The sequence below is a fragment of the Clarias gariepinus genome, chromosome 21 (genome assembly GCF_024256425.1).
Source record: "Clarias gariepinus isolate MV-2021 ecotype Netherlands chromosome 21, CGAR_prim_01v2, whole genome shotgun sequence".
Lineage (NCBI taxonomy): Eukaryota > Metazoa > Chordata > Actinopteri > Siluriformes > Clariidae > Clarias > Clarias gariepinus.
In genome coordinates, this window is record NC_071120.1 from 3,997,385 (window position 1) to 4,003,092 (window position 5,708).

Genomic DNA, 5,708 nt, shown 5'->3' on the forward strand with positions numbered 1-5,708 from the left:
GTTTTTGGTTTATTTTCAGCAGCACCCATTGCCAGTCTTTCAATTAGTGCCTAACTTTAAACAACTGGTTTGACTTGTAAATATTTCACTTGGTATCACTTCTTGTACTTTATGTAAATAAACACCCACAGCTTTACACAATCAAAAGAATTATTTAAATTTGTATGAAATGTGAATTTGTATGAATCAAAATGGTCAGTTTGTCCCTGGTGAAGTCCATGATATACTGTATGGATATCTATGGTAAAACAGACATACATAATTGGCACAGCACTTACAGTATTATAATAGCATTTTTACATTAAATAATGTATCAGAATTGGTTCTTTATCTTTAATATCACAAAGTATGAAAGCTTTATGAAGTTTATTACAAATGTTAACTAGGTGAACTGACTTCCAGGACTCCCTTGTTAAAAATACAGTGTTTTTAAAAAAAACATCATCTCACTGTATTACGTAAGCACATATGTCTCTGAGGTAATTTCAGACATCCCTGATACTTCCACAGCCAGTACGAGGAGGGAAACCCGATTTTTCTGATGCCCATGAAAATATGTTTCCCATACTTCAATTTAGAAGGTCACAGTTCTAAAAACGCAGGACACTAAAGAGACTTGTCTACCGACTGTGAAAAACACCCAAAGAAAGATGCCCAGGGTCCCTGCTCATCTGCGTGAACGTGCATTAGGCATGCTGCAGGGAGGCAGGAAGGACAGCTGATGTGGCTAGGGCAATAAATCGCCATGTCCGCACCGTGAGACGCCTAAGACTGCGCTACAGGGAGACAGGAAGGACAGCTGATCATCCTCGCGGTGGAAGAGCACGTGTAACAACACCTGCACAGGAACGGTACATCCGAATATCACACCTGCGTGACAGGTACAGGATGGGCACAACAACTGCCCGAGTCACACCAGGAACACACAATCCCTCCATCAGTGCTCAGACTGTCCGCAATAGGCAGTCCATGAGGAGGAGATGCACTGCAGTACTTCAAGCAGCTGGTGGCCACCAGATACTGACTGGTACTTTTGATTTTGAGCCTCCCTTCATTCAGGGACACATTGGGAAACATTTTTAGTTTATGTCTTATGGTGTTGACTCTTTTAGTGTTCATACAAATATTTACACATTAAGTTTACTGAAAGTCAAAACAGTTGAAAGTCAGAGGACGTTTTTTTTTTTGCTGAGTATATATACACTCACCTAAAGGATTATTAGGAACACCTGTTCAATTTCTCATTAATGCAATTATCTAATCAACCAATCACATGCCAGTTGCTTCAATGCATTTAGGGGTGTGGTCCTGGTCAAGACTATCTCCTGAACTCCAAACTGAATGTCAGAATGGGAAAGAAAGGTGATTCAAGCAATTTTGAGCGTGGCATGGTTGTTGGTGCCAGACGGGCCGGTCTGAGTATTTCACAATCTGCTCAGTTACTGGGATTTTCACGCACAACCATCTCTAGGGTTTACAAAGAATGGTGCGAAAAGGGAAAAACATCCAGTATGTGGCAGTCCTGTGGGCGAAAATGCCTTGTTGATGCTAGAGGTCAGAAGAGAATGGGCCGACTGATTCAAGCTGATAGAAGAGCAACTTTGACTGAAATAACCACTCGTTACAACCGAGATATGCAGCAAAGCATTTGTGAAGCCACAACACGCACAACCTTGAGGCGGATGGGCTACAACAGCAGAAGACCCCACCAGGTACCACTCATCTCCACTATAAATAGAAAAAAGAGGCTACAATTTGCACAAGCTCACCAAAATTGGACAGTTAAAGACTAAAAAAATTTTGCCTGGTATGATGAGTCTCAATTTTATTTGAGACATTCAAATGAGTCAGAATTTGGCGTAAACAGAATGAGAACATGGATCCATCATGCCTTGTTACCACTGTGCAGGCTGGTGGTGGTGGTGTAATGGTGTGGGGGATGTTTTCTTGGCACACTTTAGGCCCCTTAGTGCCAATTGGGCATCGTTTAAATGCCACGGGCTACCTGAGCATTGTTTCTGACCATGTCCATCCCTTTATGACCACCATGTACCCATCCTCTGATGGCTACTTCCAGCAGCATAATGCACCATGTCACAAAGCTCGAATTATTTCAAATTGGTTTCTTGAACATGACAATGAGTTCACTGTACTAAAATGGCCCCCACAGTCACCAGATCTCAACCCAATAGAGCATCTTTGGGATGTGGTGGAACGGGAGCTTCGTGCCCTGGATGTGCATCCCACAAATCTCCATCAACTGCAAGATGCTATCCTATCAATATGGGCCGACATTTCTAAAGAATGCTTTCAGCACCTTGTTGAATTAATGCCACGTAAAATTAAGGCAGTTCTGAAGGCGAAAGGGGGTCAAACACCATATTAGTATGGTGTTCCTAATAATCCTTTAGGTGAGTGCATATATATATATATAATATGGTTGTGTGTTGGGGGTGTCTGTTCAAAAGCCTTAGGTACAGTGTTATCTGTAGTACAAATGTTATACAGTGGGGCAAAAAAGTATTTAGTCAGCCACCAATTGTGCAAGTTCTCCCACTTAAAAACAGGAGAGAGGCCTGTAATTTTCATCATGGGTATACCTCAACTATGAGAGACAAAATAATAATAAAAAAAAATCCAGAAAATCACATTGCAGGATTTTTAATGAATTAATTGGTAAATTCCTCTGTAAAATAAGTATTTGGTTGATAACAAAATTTCACACGACCATACAATATATACATGTGTGTGTGTGTGTATATATATATATGTATATATACACACACACAATAAAATAATGTTTCAAAAGCACTGTCTTTCAAATTCAGTGTGGGGAACTTATTTTCCTGGGCATCAGGAAAATCGGTTTCCCCCTTCCTACTGGCTGTGGAAGTATCAGGGATGTCTGAAACTGATTCAAAGATATGTGTGCCCATAGCAAAGAAAAACTAGTCATCAGAATGTTTTAAAAAAACACTGTCTTTTAAATTAAAGTATGGGAAACATATTTTTCTGATTATCGGGAAAATCAGTTTCCCTCCTCCTACTGGCTGTGGTGCCAATCAGGGATGTCTGAAATTGCCTCAGAGACATGTGTGCTTAGGTATTACAGTGAGATGATGTTTTTTTTTGTAAAAAAAAAAAAAAAACACTGTATTTTTAACAAGAAACTCCTGGAAGTCAGTTCACCTAGTTAACATTTGTAATAAACTTCAAGTTTTCATACTATTATATTATGTGCTGTGCCAATTATGTGTCTGTTTTATCATGGATATCCATACAGTATATCATGGATTTCAGGATATCATGTTTCCCCATCATATGCGGGTGCTAAGATAGATAGATGGATGGATAGATGGATGGATAGATGGATGGATGGATGGATAGATAGATAGATAGATAGATAGATAGATAGATAGATAGATAGATAGATAGATAGATAGAGATGGATGGATGGATGGATGGATGTGAATAAGATGAATATAAGTGTGGTGTCCTATAATCGCTGTACCTGTGTGTTTGATATGTACACCATAGAACTGGATGTTTGAGTGGGTAAAAAAAAAGAAAAGAGTATTGTGGTTATTACCCTTGAGTTACATACTATAATAAATTATAAAGTATAACCTTAAGTATATTTAGAATCAATCAGTATCACATCTATCATCACACAGCTAATGTACGTGTAATAACAGTAGTCGTGATGTCAGTACTCGCCCAGCAAACCGGTCTTTTGATGCGGCTTATAACGTCTGAATTATCTTCAAATATACAAAGGAAACAAAAAGACACTTGCTTATTTTGTATAGGTTATCTGTTTAATTCACAAAGTTTGTAAAAACACTTTAAAATAAGAGAAAAACTGTTAAAATCCTCGTTTGCCTTTTCAGCATTAGGTAGTGAGTGACGTCATGATTTATATAGGCGCGCACACACTGCGCGCGACAGGGGGAACCTCGGGACACTGAATTTCCCGGAACACCGTTCCACAAGGTAACCAAATAAAGATCATACACTTAAAATAAAATAACGAACATATTTTTGTCCACTGAAATAAATAATTTGGAAACAATAATAAAAAAAGTTTGCTGGAACAGATACAAAAAAAAAAACTTACAACACTACACACTCACACTCAGGGAAAAATAATACATTCACACACACACAAAAAAAAAAATATGCTCAAAGCATCAATATGCATAAAGAATTTTCTTTCCCATTTAAGTTGCAAGCTAAACACTAAAGCTAATGTGCAAGGCACTATGGGATTTTGAGGCCAACACGGACAAAGTGAACACTCCAAATCATGCCAGGGTTATGCCATAAAATGACCCCAACCCCCTGCTTTTATATTAGGTTTTAAATTATATTTTTATATATTTTATAATTAAATTCGTTGGGTGTAGTAATTTGTGATTTGCAAATCATAAATCTACAAATTTATGTTCTATTATAATATTTGATAGAGATTATGTAGAGGGACAATCCGGGGCCCGGATTGAACCATTAAGACATGCAAATCCAATCTGACCAAATGATGAACATTGAACAGTGTGACTTGTAATGTGAATGCAGCCATAGTGACTTTTTTGAATGAGTGGGGACAACTGAAGTGGAATTGTAGGTAATTTAAATATAATCGTAAAAACATAATGCCAATTTATAAGTAACGTTCAGCCAATTTGTAAGTTATTTAAGTCAGGTAATGTCAAAGTCATGTTATTAAGAACTATGAATTTTTTTTTTTTTTAATTCGGCACAATAGGGACAGAGTTTGGGACTGTGGAATCGGCCAATTATTATTTCAGTTCAGTAGAGATCACTTTAAGAGTTGGTGGAGGATGAATCTTCTTCATAGGCTGTAAAACATTTAAAATATTAGTGTGAACATTGGGAAAAGACATTGAAACCAAGCAATTTGTTGAATATAAGTACCAGGCTTACTTACAGCTCACTGGCGAATGGGAAACAGGTTTAAAGCCTGAAAGGCAGAAGAGGTGCAGACACTTATTATAGAAATTGTGTATTGTATTTGACTTGCATAGAAACGACACCTAACTTTACCAGAAGCATGCTAGTATCAGAAAAAGTCTCTAAATTTGTTTTTTTTTTGACAAACTCCTTCCTCCACTCACCAGACTTCTTCTTCCAGATGACAATTCCAGTAACAACACCACCACCTAGCACTAGAACAGCGATGACTATACCAATGATGTAAGAAACAGGTGCTCCGTCTGATCCTCCACCTGATCCTTTACCTGTTAAATCAGCACAGGGTCTTTATTATCTGCTGCAGCAAGAAATCAGCTTTAACACTATAAATCTGATGTTTTACTGGACCTTTTGGTATGCCTTTTCGAATCTCCCCTGTGATGTGCTGAACCACGCAGGTGTAGGTGTGTTTCTGCAGCTCCTCAGCTGGGACTTTCAGAATGCTTCTCCTCTGGAAGCTTCCATCCTGGTTGTGTAACGTCTCTCTGAGCTCCACGTCCTCATGCACGTCCTCTCTGTCCTTCTGCCAGGTGATCATGACTGCTTTGGGGAAGAAACCTGTAGCGTGACACACCACCTCTGAAGAAGGAGAGCGTTTCTGGAGAATTGACACCTTGGGATGCACTGCAGAGACACAGAAGCATGAATATAAAATTAGAAGGTGTTTTTAATTCCATGGTCTTCTCTGATTTTTATTTCTTTCTACAGTGTATTCT

The 5,708-nt window shown here is 38.6% G+C and overlaps 1 long non-coding RNA gene across 1 annotated transcript; it reads right to left on the bottom strand.

Moving 5' to 3' along the window:
* Positions 1-3,796: 3,796 nt before the first annotated feature.
* Positions 3,797-5,187, bottom strand: LOC128509213 (uncharacterized). The gene is made up of 3 exons (XR_008356014.1): positions 5,136-5,187; positions 4,949-4,981; positions 3,797-4,859 (listed from the first exon to the last, which is right to left on the bottom strand). It is a non-coding gene; the product is annotated as an uncharacterized LOC128509213 (long non-coding RNA).
* Between the last annotated feature and the right edge of the window lie 521 nt (positions 5,188-5,708).